Here is a 19996-nt window from a genome sequence, read left to right as displayed (position 1 = left end):
TGAAATCGTTCTTAATGTGATATAACATTGTTGGCATAACGATTATGGAATGCAATAATTTCTACTTTTACTTTTGAATTTCCCTGATGTCTCACCTTCAATTGATCACAAACATACGTTTTTCCTTCTGCTTTTATGTGGTAATTACCAAGACATCCCCAATGATAAGGTGTTTAACCATGCGTTTATTGGATATATAAGGACCCGGCAGCACTGAGCGGTGCAGCCAAGGAGGCCAATCCCCAAATGTCAAATTCCAATACACGCAATGACATTCCAGAATGGAACACTGAGACTGTCATTGCGCACACATTGAATACAACAATCCCCCCCCCACCCCTCCTGGTTCCTTTCTCTTGTACTGCTTTACCATCCTCTTATTTTCTACTAGCTCCTTTTCCTCGGCAGACTTGGACCTGTACACCATGGTCCATGGCCCAGGGCACAATACGCCAGCTTCCAGGGAGGTCAGCTGCTGAGCCCACTATGGTGGTGATTTGGCACAGTACCAAAGCCTTGTAAAAATACATAACACAACTTAAATCTCAGCAACATGTTCTTTAATCCTCACATTTGCATTAATTAATTAATTCACCAAACCAGCAGCCACTCTCTCTCTGACCATATTTTTACGAATTTGCCTAAAATTGTCTGTACATGAACACAAAAAAATGTTTCCACCGTGGAAAACCATAACTATTAGCTTTATCAATGCAATTTTATTGTATTTTTGTTTTTAAGGCCCAGACATAGATACGGTGGTGGAACACGTTTTTTTTTGGCCGTTTCCAACTTGATACTGATTCCTCCCTTCCCGCGCCTTCCCACCCTCATCACGTGTACATGTCCGTAGCTTCACGACACTTCAACCTCCCGCCTTTTTAAACAAACAGGTAACATTTAAGCCATTTCCTCAATAAGTCTTTGAGGTCTGTTCCTGGCTCTCTGGGGTCGGCCAAGGTGGTTTGCCTGCGCCCTTTCTGGGCTGGGGTCATCAGGTTAGTTCCACAGTTTGCTGGCTGACTCCTCTCATCCCCTCTGTAGGAGATGTCAGAGTCCTCTACTCTGGTAGTTTTCTCTCCTGACATTCTCCCCACCTTTTTTGTATTCCTGAAGTTAGACAAGTTTCGAGTCACTTGTCGGTGTTCTTCCTCTGCTGTTATGAGAGATACCTTGATGCTCATGATTGTCAACGTGTCTGTTGAATGCAGCTGTGTGTTTGTGGGTCCGGGCTGTCGGACCACTACCGTGTCTCAACTTTGTAGGGTGCCCTTGCAGGCCTTCCTTTTGCCATCGGCATGACTCTTCATTTTCTCCTTGGCTCTACCATCCTGTTCTCTCATGGGCTGATCTTCGTGATAGGGTTCTTCCCGTAGTGACAAGTGGAGCAAACGTGTTCTAATGTTTGGGCCAAACATAATTTCTGAGGGATCCTTGCCCATCGTGTTCTGGGGAGTATTCAGGTAATCTCAGACGAGCTGATCTAGAAGATTTTCCACTGGATCTCTGGTCAGATGAGCGATCTGGACATTCTGCTTGATGTTGCTCATAAACACCAGGGGCACATGACTCCCTTCCCCTGGTTACTACTGTCCCGTTTGCTTGGGGCCACTGAGGAGAACCCCATGTATTCCGGGAAGGTTCTGATGTCCTGACTAGTAAGAGGAGGGCCATCGTCGGACTTTACGATTCAGGGAAAGCCATATGCTGTGAACATTCTATCAAGAGCGGGAATGGTGTGGTATGCTGCAGTGGATCTCACCAGCTGTATCTCTGGTAACCGGGAATATTCATCAATGGCGACCAGCACGTATTCTCCATCTTCTATGGAGCCAAAGAAGTCCATGGCGATTTCATCCCACGCCTTTTCCAGGGTTCTGTCATTTGAAGCAGTTCTGGCTTTGTGTGCGTGTTAATGAAGGTGCACATGGGACAATCTATGAAGAATTCTTCAACTTGGGCATCTATTCGTGGGACCCATGTCTTCCGCCTTAAAAGCCGTTTAGTGGATACTATTCCCCTATGCCCTTCATGTCCCAACTCCAGTATCCTCTGTCATAGGGTTCGTCCTTGTCAACTTGATACTGACTCCTCACTTTCCTCCATTCTCGTTCCCCTGCCATCCGGCGTCCCACCCTCATCACGTGTCCATGTGCTTAGCGTCACAAAACTACAAGCCAGTTGTTTTTATTTTCATATCTTCCTTAAACTTTTATCATTTTTATGTAAGTCAGTGATTTTACCACTTTTTATTTCTAATCTAAGTGACTAGTACGCTTTGGTTTCCAGGTCCGGCTCAAACATCCTTAAGAGATGTTGTTTTTAAAATATTGTAATTGATTTTAAATAGGTGTATTTTTGCTTTTCTCGATATAAATATATACTGTGGCATGATATGTCTGATGGAATACTTGTATTACTAAATTCAGTTGCAATAACCAGTTTTAATCGCATCTTGTTCTTTAAGGAGTTCCTGTCACTTAGCTTCAATCCTACTTCCCGCAAGGAAGAAGGATGAGTTTAGTTAACTAAACCGTACTATTCTCACCCAGGGTTTCCTAGGCAATGTTCAAGGGCTTCTGTTTTCTTCCGGCCAACGAACTCTACAAGAGCCAATCTGGTTTGCAGTCCATTTTAGCCAATCATAAATGGAGGAACTCTCCGCCGCACGTACAGCCGTGCGTGACCCTGCGCAGGTCCAGTAGAGCGATTGTCTATTGGCAAATATTAATGTCAGTCTGTTGCTCCGTTGGAGAAACGTGACACAAATGGCTAGTGGGCAGCGTTCCTGTCACTCTGTGAATTCAGCCCCTATGTTCTCATTTTGACCAATAAACAGTCGCGCAGCTGCTGGTTAAGCTCGCTCATTGGCTGAAACGCCACATTGTAGGTTAGGTAGGTCCTTTGCTGTATGTAGCCGGCCCTGAGCACGCCGCTTACCCGAGCCCCTGAGGAGAGTTGAGGCCTCGCTCCGCTGAGCGTCTGCGGGTGAGCTGTTCAGGGTGCAGGCGAACGTCTCAGCGAGGGCTGGGAGCATCGAGAATGCACGAACGCTATGAAGGGAGAGTGGGGGAGGGGAATTGATCGGGGCGCGGCCTCGATCTCCCCGCGAGACTGGGCATATTAAACCTTTACGTAGAGGGTATTATATGGGGTGGTACACGATATAAATGACAACACATGGCGAAAGTATAGGATTGAGTTTGAATGGGAGGTGCTAGGCGGGAGGGTTTAAAGGAATTGAGGGTTGTGCCTCACGGGACAGGCTACTCGAAGTTTACCATAGAGGTTGCCTTGGGATGACAGGTGAAACTTGGGAATGGCCGAGTTTGAGTTCATGGGCGGAGTCATACGTGGACTAATGAGAGACCGAACTTTGCGGTGCACTGTTAAGCAAAGCGGGGTGGGGGTATGAGTAAGAGTTTAAGGGGTCTTTTTATTTATTTGGGGACTTTTTTTAACTTGATTGTTAAATTTCAGTCAGAAGGGCTTCATTTCACTGCGTGACACTTTGAGTCAGTCCTGATCAGATTAACTGGTCATTTTCATTACTCTTCCATGTCCCAGTATGTTAACTAATATTTATACTGCGCCCACCACCACCGTTGTGGTGTTATGGCTCCTATTCTTGTGCAAAAGGTGGCATATTGTGACCCTGCCAGGGTGTCAGCTGACCTTGGTGTGTGGAAAGGAAGGGGGTAACTTTGCCTCTCCTCAGTAATCCCTTTTTCACTTTCCTTTACCTCGCCGCCTCTTCCCTTCAGGACATATAGTGCCCCCTGATCGGACATGTCAGTTATTTGACACTCCCTTAGCAGGCCCGTTCTCAAATTACCAGTGGGAAGGGACAGGCTGCACACGCTTACTTGGACGAGAAAGAGTAGAACTGGGAGTAATTAAAATTATCGGTAAATCATCCGATCCTCCATGTTATACCAACTCTAGCTCATTAATGGGCCTAAAATAGAAAATACCAGACACGCATATGCACGCCCACCATCGCCGAATTTATTCAGCATCAAATATCGTTCATGTTTACAATATTGCCACGCTCAATACACCCATACCAACACCACAAGCTGCCTGATGAAGGTGTTTGGATCTACCCAGGTGGCTCCATCACCGAATTTATTGAGCATCAAATATCGTTCATGTTTAATATTGCCACGCCCAATACAGCCATACCAACACCCCAAGCTTCCTGATGGTTAAGGTGATAGTGCTTGATGATGGTGTTTGGATCTACCTAGGTGGCTGCTCTGTAAATGTCCTCAATCGGAATTCCCCTGGCTTCAGCCCAGGAATCCGACATGCCCCTGGTGGATTGCCCCTGAAACTCTGGAGGAGATGAGCTTTAGGTCCCATAGGTCAAGAAGATGGTGTCACATAACCAGTAACTGACCGTGGGTGCTGCTGCATTTTCACCTGTACAGTCCCAACAAAGGTGACAAATAGGCTGTTGGAAGCAGGGGAGGCCTGGCTTCTCTCCAGGTACGTAGGGGGAGGTGTCCTTAACGTTTAGTGTGCCCTAGAGCTCCTGTGCTGTGGAAGATGGGTTGGGTGGGATGCTGGAAGGCCATTTTTTTGTGATTTATGATATTTAGAGACCACTGTGCAATTGTTATAATTTTGTCTATTATAATGTCAAATGGAATAATTTATATTGAAGAATATATATGTAATAAAGATGCAAAAGCTATCCGTAAAGTCATATAAGCAATAACTCCATTCATCAATGTTAAGAAAAATGAAATAAGAATAGTGTTCAGTGTTGCAATATAAAACAATGTAAAGGTGCAAGCCTGTACAAAAAATGTCAACTATCATACAAGACTTCATAAGAGTACTGTACATGTTGTTGTCAACTAACTGATAGAGCTATAACCTTTTGGCTGTCTTCCTAATTACTGAGCTCACACTGTTCTATGTAATTAAAACGAAAATCACTAGTTTCGATACGTTCAGTCATTTCATGTGCCATGTCTTCCTCCAGACAAAATAAACTCTACGAGTAGTGTACCATTGCCCCATCCAAATGATGTTTTGCATTTTTGTGCTGGCTCCGTCGATCTATTATACTGGTAGCTTTTGCATCATTATTGCATATATATCCCATTTGATAGTTCGTTTCTTCTCCAGGCATTTCAAATGGACATTCCCAAGGGGAGGGGATTTTAAGGCCTTGCGAGACACTCTTCAGGCACCAAACCCTGAAGTTTGGAGTGCCCCCCCAACCTCCGGAATCTAAAGGAGCGCATAGCTGCTCATTGAGCCCAGTTTGAATCCTTTCTGCAGGAATGACAGGATGCATGCGCCGTGCCTCTGGTGGTAGAGGGAGCCTTAGCCCTACACAAGGAATAAAACATCCTACAATGCCGATCATACGATTTTAGAGTGGTGGGCCTTCTGTCATTCTGTATAGAGCAAGACCTCCCCTCTGCAACCTTTCCCGCTCAATCTCCATACCCCCAGGCAATTTTTGGGGGAAATCTGGGGTTCTGGGATAGGAGGTAGGGGCGGCATTGGAGCTACTCCTAAATCTAGGCGGAGAGAGGAACAATTTTCTACGGGGCCAAAAGGGTATCACAAGGACAACCTCTAATTTGCAATCCCTGATCTTGAGCAGGACGAATGGGATCAGGGGATGCAGAGAAAAGGCCTACAGGATGCCCTCTGGGCCAGTTCATGGATGTTGTCCACCCCCAATAGAATGGGAGCAGAAATGGGGCACCTTGCAATCTGAAAGTGGGGGAAGGACCAAATGGATATAGGCTTGGGGGACCCTAGGATATTGCATCTATGCCAGAATACTTTTGCTGTCCCCTCCAAGTCGGCTAAGGGGAAAGGCTACGTTTGTCAGCCACTAGGGTGTCCCGTCCTTTGATGTGCACAGCCAAAAGCACCAAGAGGTTTGATTCCGCCCAGTCAACCATATCCATTCCAAGCTTTCCTACGGATTTTAACCGGAGACCTCCCTGTTCATACAACACTATTGTCAGTCTGGAGGAGAACAGACTTCCCTTGAACCGTTGCAAATGCCTGAAGTGCTCTAGCTGCATCTTCAACTCACTATAATTGGAGGAGCCGAGTGCCTCCTGATCCGACCAAAGCTCTTGGTGGTCTTGACTTGTACCACCGCCTCCATCCTGTCTTGCTGCTAACAATGGTCGGAAGAGATTGTTCTAAGGAAATCCCTTTATAAGAGGTTGAGCAACTGAAACTACCATTGGCGCTGCTGTTGGAGGGATGGGAGTACTGGTATCCTGGTTTTGAAATCCATAGATTTCTCTTCACAGAATGTGTGTAGGTGGGTCTTGTGTGCAGATGAGCCCAGGAACACACAGGCCCATATGCCCATGGATCTGTAGAAAGTCTCTTGCTGAAGCTTGTTGGCTGGCCACCAACGTTTTTGGAGATGACTGTAGCTTGAGAGTACTGTCTATCGGAAGAAGGACCCAGTGACCTGCAGATCCTGGGAGGGGGAGCTGGAATTTGGATTTGTTGAGGATCAACCCCATGCTCCTGAACAAGGAGATGGTTGTTTCTACATGTCACACCTGGAGAGCTCACGAGTGCACCTTGGGGAGCCAGTCATCCAAATAATGGAAACACCTGAACCCACTGGAGATGCAGAGCACCGACAACTGGCCTTGGGACTTTGAAGACACACAGGGTTCATTTCAACCTAAAGGGGGGGAGGGCTCTGAATTGTAATTGATTTACCCTCTACCCTCCACCCCCTCTCCCCCATCCACAGCAAACCTAAGGAACCGCTGGTGGAGTCTCCAAATTGGAACGTGGAAATCTGCACCCTGGAGTTCCATTGAAGCAAGGAAGTCCTTTTCTTGCACCAGGGGGATAATTCACTGAAGGAAGTGTTGGGTGATCACGTTGACGTTCAGCTGCTTCCAAGTGTATGATGAGACGACACTTCCCTGAAGGCTTGGGCACTGGGAACACAATGGGCCTCATTACACGGATGGCGGTAAGGATTTACCGGTACCAGTATTTTACCGGTAAATCCTTACCGCCTTACTACGAGGTCCCTTTGCGGGTTGGGGAATTTACGCCTGCTTTTTGCAGGCGTTAAAAACCAACCCGCAAAGGGACCCAGGGAGCTACGGTACCGTAATTAGCTCCTTCCCCATTCCCATTATGCCCTATGGGGCAAAAATGGGAATGGGGAAGGGCAATGGTGGAAGGGGGAATTACCGCCCCGCCAACCTTGGAATGGGGCGGTAATTCCCCTTTCCGCCAAGGCGGTGCTGGTATTTTACCGGCATGAACCATGGCGCTATTAGCGTCCTGGTTCTCTGCCATCCGTGCAATGAGGCCCAATGTAATGTATTCCATTGCTCCTGGATGGACACCCTCCTGATGGCCCTCTTTGTCCACAGTTGCTTGGTGCATCGCTTTCCTCTTGGCTTGATCTTTGGGGAGTGGTGTCTGGATAATTTCTGATGGCCAAGGGGGAGGAGGGGATGAAAACTCTACCTATAGCCCCAGTGGACTAGCCTGTTGACCCAGGCATCCCCAGCAAGCTTTCTCTGTTGGGTCCAGAATCCTTGTAGGTGACACCCCAGCCTCCAACTGGCCTGGTGTCGGGACTTCTGCTGTTTAGTGGGAGAAGACCAAGGGATAGCAACTTCTGCCCGGCAGTATGGTGCCTATGGCTGCCCTGCTCGGAGGACTGGGTTTTTGCAAGTCGTTTGGCCAAAAGGTGGGTTCTGGTCTTTAGCTCTGATATCCTTCTGAACTTCCTGCACATTTATCTGCCATGACAACGTGATGGACCTTCTCAGTGAATTTCCAAGAGCATCTGGCCCTCAAAGGGATTTTATCACTGTTCTTTTAATGAGTCATATCTTTAGTCCTCTATATGTAGACGACTTCTCCCAGCAATGATGAAGCCCCATGGCCATTTCTGATGCTTTGATGCAGTCATAGGTCAGATCGGACACGAATTCAACCTGTGACTTGACTCTAGTTGGCTTTAAGTATTCTAATGCTGGTGTGCAATAAATAATAATAATAAAACACCTCTTTCTGGCTACTACTCCCACTCTGGTCCTTGGCACCTTTAGGAGTGGAGGATATCATTACTGCTGCCCTCTCCATTAGCCCATTGAGCTTTTTGTGAACAAGAAAGATGGTGGCGACAGCCGTGATTGCAAGAGAAGAATGCAGGGTGAGCTGCATTTTATTTGGGCAGGGTCATTTAAATCACAACCTCTGCTACACAATACATAAATCTCCAGCGTTACATAGCAAATTGCGCTGCAATATTGCTTATTTTATACCTTTTTATGGGCTACAAAGTTTTCAATTGGAGCTGTGCTACCCTGGGCCTAATCTGCATACATGCCACTCCTGACTAGTCGGCCAAATATCCTGAAAAATAGACCAGACATGCCTAACCTGTTGCGCATTCCCTTCCCTTATGTGAGGTAGCTGCACCCGTAGATGTGACTGACTTGCCATTGGGTGCAGTGTGGGAACACCGTTTTCAGTGGTTTTCCCAGTAGGAAATATGTAGCATGTCGTTTTTATTTGAGTGGTTATTCTTGGTCTGCACAATATTTTGTGGTTTATGCAGTGTTGTGTATTTATATAGGACAACCTCTTGGAATTCACTGAGATCGGATCCGATAAGTGCCATCTTTTCAAAAATATATGTAGGTCTATGATTTTTCTTGGGATAGGAATAATTCTATTGCTTTTCCCACTGCGCTAATCTTTTTGAAGCTTCTAGTAATGTGCTTGTTATGGTGACCTGCCTCTTTCTTAACCTACCAGAAGGTTTGATCTCTTATACCCTGAATTGCTGGCACTCTTGGTTGACACCTGGGCATTTGACCGATTTTAGCTCTATTTTGTGAAAACCTTTACACCTCTTAACATATCTTTGAGTCCCTGCCAGCCCTACAGATAAGTGGCGTATCAGCCACGTTTACTCCCTGAAAACAAGCAAATATTCCAAAAACAAATAAACATTAAAAAAAAAAAGTAAAAATACTCCCATGACATTTAGGAAAGGGACACATAGGGCCTCATTTATGACCCTGGCGGTCCCGTAATGAAGGGTGTCGGTACAGGACAGACACCCTTCATTACGGGATGCCCTATTGGGAGGTTCCCTCGCTGGACCCGGAACAGATGTCTGGTAAAACCAGACGTCCTTTCCGGATCCCGCGAGGGGACCAAGGAGCTCATAACGGGCCCGTTATTAGCTCCAGCCCCATCCCCATTCCCTCAAACGGGTATGGGGAATGGTTCTGTGCATGAGGAATTACCGGGTCCTCCAAGGTCGGAATGACTCTGTAATTCCTCATTCACAGACCCCGGTATTGGAGCCCGTGGCTACCTCCATACTCGTAATGAGGCTCATAGTCTATGCCCTTGCTTCCACACACGCACAGCTCTGTGGATGTGTTTGGACGAGTAGTACACATGGTGCCGCAGGAAGAAAGTAGACTATTTCGGCCTAATCTGAAATGTATGTTTGAATATGCATGAATAACTCGTTGCCAAGAAATATTTATTACAAAACATTTGCTTTTCAGTTGATACATATTTGTAATTGCTTATTAAATGCCCCCACTGGGAATGGAACTATGTTTTGGTCTCCTAAAAATTCATTTTACTCCCAACTTAATATAGGGCGTAAAATACTACCACTTCATTTTTATCTGGATCCCTGTCTTCCTTGAAGATGGGTTTCAGGATTATAATTGATGTATCTAATCTGGACCACCAAAAGACATGTCTCATGTACAGTTTTGGGATGTGATGTGTCCAAAAGCAGAATTCCTTCTTGCAGGTTTGCTTGACTGGAATGGAAATTAACTTGATGTATTACTTTGAAAATGAATGCTACAACAGTGGCTTTGCCTTGCACAGGCTCTGGCAAAAGAAGCAAGCAGTAACCTCGTCAGTAACTTTTTGCTAGGTTATAGAATGTGTGTGTGTTCCTGGCATACTTGAGTGTGACAAAATAAAGATTAACATTTTTGCTAAATTGCTCTTTTGTTGTGCATTGTCAGCTTTTCAAGAATTTGGCTCTTGGCAATATAGACTTTTATCTGAAAGACCCATCTTCAGTAAGGAATTCATCGGCTACTACTTGATTGGTATACAAAATATCATGTGAACCTAACTCTGAAGCAAAGGAGCGCTGTATAAATAATTATAGAAAAAACATTGGTAGCAAAAATGTAAGAAGCCCTAAACAGTGATGTTATCACAGTGCAATAGAAGGATTGTGGGTAGGGTTGTGTACACAAAATTCCCAGCATCTACAGCCGGGTTTTGTTGGAAGATCATTGGAATGCAAGTTTTGACAATGAGACCAGTGAGTGTGCTTCTTTGCCTTTATTTATTTTTGTATTTGTTTTTTTTTTCCGGTTGCCAGATTTGAGCAGAAGTAATTTTTTAAAATGTTACTTTGATAACTCTCTTTGCCTCATCCTTTTAAAACGTCCCATGCCCCGTTCATTCAGGAGCCAGCATCGTGAGTTGTGGTATTTTGGTTTTCGCACGTGATGATCAAGTTGCAAACAAGGGCTCCAGGGAAAATATGTCGTAGCTTCATTTTGTTTAGTTCCTATTGCTGCACTTAGTATTCCCCATTCCCTGTAGTTTGATTTACCACAGTTGTGGCGACTTACTTGTCTTCCATGCTGTATGAAAGTAGCACCTTGTAAGCAAGACAACACATCTGCTATGCTGTGGCATGGAAGTAACATTGCCTATTAATCCATAGGTCGACTCTTTCAGGTATAACATTTAGTGGTATTTGTGGCATATGCTTAAGATTTTACGATTTAGATACAATCGCAGTAAAATTATGAACACCAATTGCATTTACAATGTTCGTTGGGGAATGGATAACTGGTGTAGGGGTAAGTTTAGCTAAACGGTTTTTCTAGGTTGCTGTCACAAAACAGTATTCGGTGAAGAATGGATTACAGAAATGGCATACATTTCGAGTGGAAACTCAACCGTCAGAGCGCATTCAAGTGGTGCGGGGTGCATGTGAAAGGATTAAAAACGTTTTTTGTTTAACATTTTTAAAAATTCTTGTATATATGCATAGAAATATAGCAGTACAACAAAGCTCCCCTGCCCCCACCAGGGAATTGATCATGCTACATCTCTACAGGGTTTCAGGTACTTGTACATTGGGCAACACGCATTTACAATATATCCAAAATGTTCAGATTTTGTGGACCCAATGGATAGCGAAAATCACTATGCCAACACCATACCACAATCCTGTCTGAATTTCAAGTATTCACCCTGGATGTTATGTCGCACACTCCATAGCCAGTATATTGCATATTTTACTTAGCCATTCATGTTCCTGGCCACCGCTAGGACCGCTGCCAAAACTAAGATCATGCATGTTTTGACTTGTGATCTACTTTGTGGCGCCATTTCCTTTTCCCAAAAGTCTCCCTACCCAAGGGATAATCTGCTTTCATCATTGCCTTGATTGAAGACCTCGCCTGTTCCCAAAATGGTTGAATGACCGGACACGTCCACCAAATGTGGACCCAATCTCCTCTTTCTTTGCAAGCCGTCCAGCAGCCAGCTGACGCCTCTGGGAACATCCTCTGGGGCCTCACTGGGGTATAGTGCCATTGTAGCAAAACTTTGTACCAAATGTGTATTTGGATAGATCGAGTCAGTTTGAGACTATTACCCCAGAGAAATTCCCAGTCTACCTGGCTCACGGAATGGCCAAGCGTCCCTTCACACCTGGGTTTTTCAGACAATAGTTTGTCTATCAGATTTCTGTCACCGATTGTTTACTTAAATATATTTTCAAAGAGTTAGGTGCCTGTTTTCAGCCACTTTATTGTGAGCTGGTAGTAGTTCACCACTTCCCCTCAAATCAAATGTCTGTTTGCAGTATTAAAATGATATCACTTCTTCGCACATAATATCCCTTGAGCTGCAAACATCCCGCCTCCTGCCAGAGTGGAAAAGGTTTTCCCCTCCAATACCGAAAAGAACAGAGGATTGCGAAATAGGGTGTGAACAGGCAGGGATTGATGTGATACCTCTTGGTTCTGACCATCTCATCCCAGATGTTGCCGAGCAAAGCCGTGATTTGCGATGCATGCATACTCCACCCCCCCATCCCCCTCCGCTTTTGCCAGCCGTAGAACCTCTGCCGATGGGGAACCCACTACCACTCTATTCATATTTACCCACAGGACTAGTCCTTCTCTGTAAGGTGATTGTGCTAGATCCTGAAAAATCTGGACCTCAACGCCAGACCTTGCCGTCTTCAAAATCTCCTTTTTCTGCCCATTAGACGTTGGGGCTGCTAGCTCGCACGTTGCTCGGGCGAGCCCTGGGTTCTTTCCTTTGTAGGCCAACCCTATGTAATCTGTTCAAGCGCACCCCTTCCGGGGGGACCTCCAGGAGCAGATCCATGAAGAAATGTGGTGTTCAATCGCTTTAAGCTCTTCAGCCAAAATGTCTTCTGGAACATTCTTGAGGTGGATATTTGAGAGCTGCGACCTGTTTTCGAGATAATCACATTGGGGATCTAGATTGTGCGATGGGTGTTCCAGGACTTGATCCTTCTCACTCGACTCATCCTAAGCTCCTGCAGTGCCCGCTCATTAGTGTCCGCCCATTCTCCTAATTTCGCAAGCTTGCCTTTAAACTTCTGCATCATTTTTGTTATTTTCATTTTCATATTTTCGTAAATATTGTTTAATGTGGTGTTCTTTTTCTCTTTTATGCATTAAGGTTTTAATGTAAACCAATTGATGCAAATAAAAAAAAAAGTAATTTAAGCCATTCAACCACAGGATCTCCTGGGGTCAATCGACCTCCAGTATGCTTACTTCCCCCATCCATTCCACCCAAAATGCAGGAGGTACCTCCCAGGTTTGACATCTACTGCCAATTCAGAGTGCTGCTATTTGTTAAGGATTTCAATCAGGCGGCCCACACCTTGGTCTGGGCCTAGTATGCAACGCACAACTGAAATGCTTATATATCCCACTCATATCACACCCCCTTTTCAAATACCCCGGGGTCACAATGGACCATGAACCAGGCTTGTTGGTAAAATACAATATTTAATGAGAATGTGAGCAATGCACTGTGTTTAACCAGCTAGTGGAACGTAGACCCAGCGCAGCGGAATAGGAGCACTGGAAAGATAGCACCCAAGTTAGAATTTCCCCCTACAATGTTCCCTCAACCCACAAATCAATTCTGAGTGGATAAAAAGAAGCAGCAGGTAATCTGGAATAAGAAACGGGAAACGGAATCCAAATCTGACCTACCCTTCCCCAAATAAGAGAACCGATTTTAAACCCCTTGCAATGTTATGAAATGACACTCGGAAATGGACAAATAAATGTGTGTTTAAAAACCTTGAAGCAAATATAATTCCTCACTAAAGCAACAATGCAGATACACTAATGATGACAAAAGAATGGATTACCAAAAGCATACAGTTAAAAAATGAGTGAAAACAAATTGCAGCAAAATGACACGTTGGAAATTTAGCAATTTTTCAAATCCCTTCTGAAATTACCCAAATGGTTTTTTAAAAAAATGGGTGAAATACACTGATTTTTGGTTGGGGCGTAGAGGTATATCACAGGGATATTCTGAAAGTGAAACTAGGTCTCTAGCTGGTAAATTGGAGTTATGCAAGATATAAAAAGGTGTGCTTTGAGTAAAATGGAGCTGTGAAATGGGAAAGGAAATCCGCTGTGACCAGAACAGTTTTACTTTACACTAGAGTATTCAGGCTAGGCCAACAAGCCTCCCGCTGCCTCTTCCCTCATCTTTGGCTTGCTGTGCCCTTGCTCTTACCTGCTTCATCTGCAGTGGTTTCACCCATGTTCCCCCGACTCTCTGCGGGCTCATCTTGTCTCTTCAGGATTGCTTCTTATACTTCGGGTTCACTCGCTTGCTTCTCGCTGCCTGCTCCATCTATAGCCCACTGTGCCCCTGCTGACTCAATCTACTATGGACTGCTGCATTCTCTTCACCCTCTACCTAAGGTGACTTCCATTCCTACTGTACCCTTCATCTCCCACTGACATCTCCCCCCGGCAGCCTGTTTCCCCTACATCGGTCTGAGACGCCTCTACCTCTACTCCATAGCTCCAACTACCCTCCGGCTGACTCCATCTACGGTTTGCAACGTTCCCCTCCATTGACTTGTTCTCCTTCCCCTTTGTCGTATTGCTGTGCCTTCCGCCTCCACAACCGCATCTCCAGCTACTCTCTGGCCGGCCCTCTCCACTTTGTGTTGTAGAGTTCTCCTCCGTCCTTGTTTCCCTCCCTGTCACTGACCACTGTGCTTCCGCTTCTGCTCCTTCCACTCCTTCTGCTCCTTCTCATTACCTATTCCTTCTGCTGCAGGCTTCAGTGATTCCCCCCCCCCCTCTTAACAACTGTGGGCTTTGAGCTCACCTACCACCACTACTGGTTTAGCCCCTACCCCCCTCCCTCCTCACCAGTGTTTCTCCTCTTCTGCCCAATAGGAGTACTACTTTTCAGTGTCTGTCCCCTTCCTATTCCCTCTCCCTTCTCCCCCACCCACTGCTCTACTTCTCTTACATCTCCCTGTTATGCTTCCTTCTTTCAGCACCGATACTCCCCCTCCCCTCTTTCCCCCTCACATTACTCTACATTCTTCTAATGGCCATCTCCTCTCCATCTTCCCCTCCTCCCACTCCCTCTATCCCTCTCCCCAATACCTCATCTCATCGCTGCAACCTTATCTATCCTCCTCTCACTAACACCTCTAATGCCTTTTTATGTCGCCCTTTGGAACACCAGATCGATCTGTAACAAAACCTCTGCTGTCCTTGACCTTTTCTTTCGCCTTAACCTACAATTTCTCTGCATTACTGAAACCTGGATCCTGCCTCACAATACCTCTGTTCCTGCCTCCCTCACCTCCTCTTCTTCCTTTGAACATCTTCCCTTCACCACTGGCCGTTGTGGTGGTCTTGGCCTCCTCTTTCGCCCACACTTCACCTCTTCTCCATCCCCTACTTCTCTGCCCTCTTTCCCTTCCTTTGAATTCATGTTTGAATTAATTATCCTCATGCTATCTCTTTCCTCATCTACCGCCCCCCGGGGCCAGTTTGCTCCTTCTATGAGGACATTGACCATCTCCTCAGTCTTATTTCCCTCAGTCCCACTCCACTTCTTGTTGTTGGTGACTTTAACCTCCACCTCTCTTCTAACCCTCCCTACTCTCCTTCTCCATCCTCAACTCCTACCTCCTCTCTCCCTTCCTTCCCACCAATCTGGCTGTACTATTGATCTCATCTTTAATTCCTCCTTCTTTGCCTCCCCCATCTCCTCCCTTCCCATCTACCTATCTGATCACTCCCTACTTTCTTTTCCCCCCTCTCCCCTGCTTCCCCCTCAATCCTCTACCTCTTTTCTCCGGCGTGACCTACGCTGCTTTAACCCCTCCCAATTTCTAGAAACCCTCTCCTCTTCCCTCCTCCCCCTCTCCCAATTCTCCTCTTCCTCTGCCTCTGCTGCCTCCTCCATCTTATCTTCCTCCCTCTCTACTACTCTTGAACTTCTATACCCTCCCCTCTTACCATTTCGCTCCTCTCTCAAACCTGCTCAACCCTGGCTTTCTTATCTCTCATCTATGCGTCGCCTACTTAGGCTCCTTGAACATCAGTGGCTCAAACACCCATCCCCCTCTAACCAATCTGCTTATTTCTCCTATCATACCCTCTACGACGCATGCCTCAATTCTGTGACCTCTGGCCACCTCTCACCCTTGCCGCATCTTTCAAACTTTAGCCCATCTACTCCTGATCCCTCCACTACCTCTTCTCTCGCTGCTACTGATCTTGCCTCCTCCTTTTCTAGCAAAGTCCTCAATCTATCATCTCCATTTCCTCCTCCTTCCCCCACTGCCTTCGCTATGTCCTCTTTTGCTCCGGTCACGCATTCTCATGTCACTCTACTATCCAGCACTCGTCCTACTGCTTCCCCCTCTGATCCTCATTCCTAGAACCTACCCCCTCCTCATTACCTACCTCACCTTTCTTCAACATCTGCCTCTCAACTTCCACCTTTCCTTCTCCTTTTAAACACGCTACTATCATCCCCTATTCTCAAAAACCCTTCTGCCAACCCCCATCTTGCCTCCAACTATCGCCCCATCTCTCTACTACCTTTCCTGTCTAAACTTCTTAAGCGTATTGTCTATTCTCAACTCTATTCCTTCATCTCCAACCACTCACTCCTTCACTCTACCCAATCCGGCTTCCGCCCACTGCACTCCACTGAAACTGCCCACCCCTTTGTTCTCAACTCTCCTCTCTGCATGCTACGCAAAGCACTCCTCCATCCTTATTCTCCTTGACCTTTCTGCTGCTTTTGATACTGTTGACCATCCTCTTCTCACCTCCCTCTCATCATTTGGCTTCAAGGACAGTGTTCTTAACTGGCTCTCCTCTTATCTTTCTAACCGCACATTTTCTGTCTCCTGGAGTGGCTCCTCCCCTTCTTTTCCTCTCAACTACGGAGTTCCCCAAGGCTCTGTCCTTGGCCCTTTTCTTTTCTCACTCTTCACCTCATTCTTAGCTCTGATCTCCTCTTTTGGCATCTTGCACCATGTCTATGCTGATGACACCCAGCTCTTCCTCGCCTTCTCCTCCTCTCCCTCTCCTTCTCCTCTCCTGACATTCATGATAAACTCTTCTTGCCTTTCTGCTATTAAATACTGGATGTCCTCACACTTCCTTACTCTGAATACTGATAAAACTGAACTCCTTTTCTTCCCTGCTTTCACTGTCCCCCCCCCCCCCCTTATTCTTTCGCCCTGCCCAGCTCTCCATCTCTCCTCATTCCCACAACCTTGGTCTCCATCTTGACCCTCACCTCTCTCTATCTCACCACATTTCTCCCCCTGCCAAATCCTGTCGCTTTCACCTCCTAACATTCATAAAATTCAACCTCCTCCTTAACTTTCATGCCACTAAACTTTTAATTACTTCCCATTACTTTCCTCCTCTTCTCCAGACTCTTCTACTGTTTCTCCCTTTTCTTGGGACTCCTCTTCCCCTCTTAAATCCATCTACCACTCCGCCATCCGTTCCCTATGCCTTCTCTCACCTCTTGACTGCATCTCCTACTCCCTCACCTTTCTAGGTTGGCTCTTTCCATTCCCAATTCAAGTTCGTCTGTCTTGTTTTCAAATCCCTCTGATCTTGCTCCTCCTTACCTCTCATCCCTTCTTTCCTTCTACACCCCTTCTCGTCCTCTCCGCTCTGCTAATCTTTTCCTACTCTCTCCTCCTCCACCCTGCGCCCCCTCCCGCTTCCGCTCCTTGCTCCTTTCCGCTGGAACTGCCTCCCCCTTCACATACGCTCTTCTCCCTCGTACCCTTCCTTTCGCTCTTCTCTAAAATCTTACCTCTTCCACTCACACACCACCTTCCCTACCTCCTCCCTTCCCCTTTACCCTTACCTCTTACTCCTCCTCTTCCTTACCCTCTCCATCCCTCCGATCCCCTTCCTCCCTTCCCCCGCTTGAATCTTGTCTCACCTTCTCCGCTCTTCTTCCCTCACATTCCTGCTCTTCCCCCGTCCTTACCTCCTTTAACACTTAACACTCCCTTGCTCACCTCCCCCCTCCCACACCCTCCTCTCCGCTGCAATATTGGAAGTTCTTTATGCTGTTATCAGGTTGTTGTTCAATTGTCATCTTATGCTTGTTGTATGTTTACTTGTTCTCATGTAAAGCACTTTGGAGTAAAGGGCTATATCAATTCAATGAAATACAAGTACACCAAAGAGGGACACAGTAAGCTCTAGGGTTGATTATAGACTTCAACCTGCTCACCCCAGCGCCCAACTTTGGCGTAAACCAGTCCAATCACTCGAAATAGGACTAATGGCTTGGGATTACTCGAGACAAAATTACTAAAGAGATGGCGCTAGGGCAGAGTTGCAAGAATGAGTCTGACAGTTTCAACAAGTTGTCAGGATAAGGATAGGATGACTTGGAGAATGGGAAAAGGACAAAGGCAAGACAAGGCATACTATGGGTTTCTATGGGGTGGCAATTATACACAGTCCACTTTTTAGTTTTGGGATTTTTGGACCATCTACGGTTCTGGTCACTACACGGCAGTGCGCCTGGCAAACAGCTGGGCAGTTCTGGTCACCGGATGGCACTGGAATAGCAAGGGCAGCAAGCCAGGCTGGTTCAGGATGCTTCCCAAAAGAATACCACAGCTTTCTCCTTTTTAATGGGAGATTAGTGGGTTTTCAGAATTGAGGCCTTGCTGGAGCAGGATCAGCACTGCTTGGGTTTTCCAGTGGGCCCTGGAGTAGGGTCTGCAATGCTTTGGCCTTGTAGTTGGGATCTGGATGGATGGAACAGGAACACAGCGCAGGAAAGTCAGGAAGTGTGTCTAGAGTCTTGTCAGGGACTCTTAATTATAATGCATAGTGACCTCATAGCATATATTGCTGGGCGTGCTTAGCTACGCCCGTCTCTAAACCACTGGATTGGACAATCCATGTTGGTTGCCTCCCCTGGAATGTGACCCAGTGCAGGAGATTGCCTTTTATGATGTAAAAAGACTTCCCACAGACCTTTTTTGCCAAAAATCTGTCATACCAGAATGTATACATGTGTGGTACCTTAATCAATGGCATAATCAGGTTACATATTTTATGTAGAGCACAGCCGTCCAATCCTGCTATCTGTGAGACATTGTTTTGTCCTTTTTTTTTTAATACTTTTTTTTGGTTATTTTCAGTGTGAAATATTCGGCCAAAAATTACATAACTCTATACATGGTTGTGGATGATCATAAGGGAAGCATGTACAAAACTTCACGTTTGCAACATGGATGCTTTTCTTGTAATGCGCAATACTTTACCATTTCTGTCCCCAAAGTGTCAGTGAAATTCTACCATGTCTTCATTGAAAGCCCATAAAATCATATTTAAACTATATAACATTTTTACAAATTCTTGCTGCAGAGGTAAGTCTATAGTGTTTATTTATAAATGGTCTTTGGAAGCAAATAGCAGTCCTTTGTCCTGCACTGGACTTTTATTTATTTTTTTTTTTTTTTTTGTTTTTTTTTTTTTAGCTACCACCAACTGTCACTTCCACCAAAGGGAGGATGGGTTTATCGAGCTTGACTGAAGGTTATTGCCCCTTATCCACTTCGCACTTTGATCTATTTATATTGAAGGGGGCCCCTGCCCAGACTGAAGTCTGATTAGTATGTGAAATTTCTTTGTCCTAGTCGGTCAGTTTTCCAACCTAGCAATTTATCACTTTCGTGTCCTGGAAGTTTACGGTGGCGGAGGCCTTTGCTCTGCCAACTAGGATAACTTGTTTTTGGAAGCTTGCAAAATCTAGCCCAGTCAGTTTAAAACCTTATATTTAGTCCTGAATCAAAAGAAACAAGCCTGTGGAATAAAAATAGCCCATATGTGTTTCCCAGCAGCCAACCCCTTCTCATTGCTAGGCACAGACAAGCTTTCATTCAACATATTACTTTTCCTTTTAAAACGGGCATTTATTTTTCTTTGGTTTGCAAAGCCCATTTTACACGTGCTGAAAACTGCTAGCATTTCCTTTCAAATTCGATTTTTGCCATCTGACTTCACAATATTGGCGTGCATCCATAGTTAGGTTCTTGAGTGCAAGGGTTTTGTTTGAAGCACAGTGAGATGTCCTGGGCATGACTGCCTGGAGAAACTGGCCATCTCCCAGCTCAACCTCCATGCTGAATCTGTTGGTAGTCTTCATGACCATCAATCTGGCTTCAGAGCTGCCAGAAGCACGGAAACTGCTCTCCTGAACATCCGTGAGGACCTGCTCTCAAACCTCGACTCCAACACTCCGTGTGTTCTCATTCTTCTCGATCTCTCTTCTGCCTTTGACACTGTCAACCATGCCATCCTGCTCAACCGTCTCCGTGATAACCTGGGCATCACCGGTCAGGCTC

The 19996-nt window shown here is 45.8% G+C and overlaps 1 protein-coding gene and 1 long non-coding RNA gene across 2 annotated transcripts in view; one reads left to right on the top strand and one right to left on the bottom strand.

Annotated features, from left to right (window-relative positions):
- Positions 1-2638, bottom strand: part of LOC138582580 (uncharacterized) — a 28189-nt gene extending 25551 nt beyond the window's left edge. The window contains exon 1 of the long non-coding RNA XR_011305045.1: positions 2549-2638. This is a non-coding gene — a long non-coding RNA (uncharacterized lncRNA). The remainder of the gene's footprint in view (positions 1-2548) is intronic.
- A 115-nt stretch (positions 2639-2753) lies between these two features.
- The window catches only part of G3BP1 (G3BP stress granule assembly factor 1), a 731395-nt gene continuing 714152 nt past the window's right edge, over positions 2754-19996 (top strand). Inside the window, exon 1 of the mRNA XM_069653996.1 lies at positions 2754-2988. The gene's annotated coding sequence lies outside the window, so the exon portion shown is untranslated. The remainder of the gene's footprint in view (positions 2989-19996) is intronic.

This window comes from Ambystoma mexicanum, chromosome 3q (assembly GCF_040938575.1).
Source record: "Ambystoma mexicanum isolate Mex_15411 chromosome 3q, UKY_AmexF1_1, whole genome shotgun sequence".
NCBI classification, from domain to species: Eukaryota; Metazoa; Chordata; class Amphibia; order Caudata; family Ambystomatidae; genus Ambystoma; species Ambystoma mexicanum.
The sequence above is the reverse complement of the archived record's forward strand: the minus strand, read 5'-3'. Positions and strand labels throughout refer to the sequence as shown.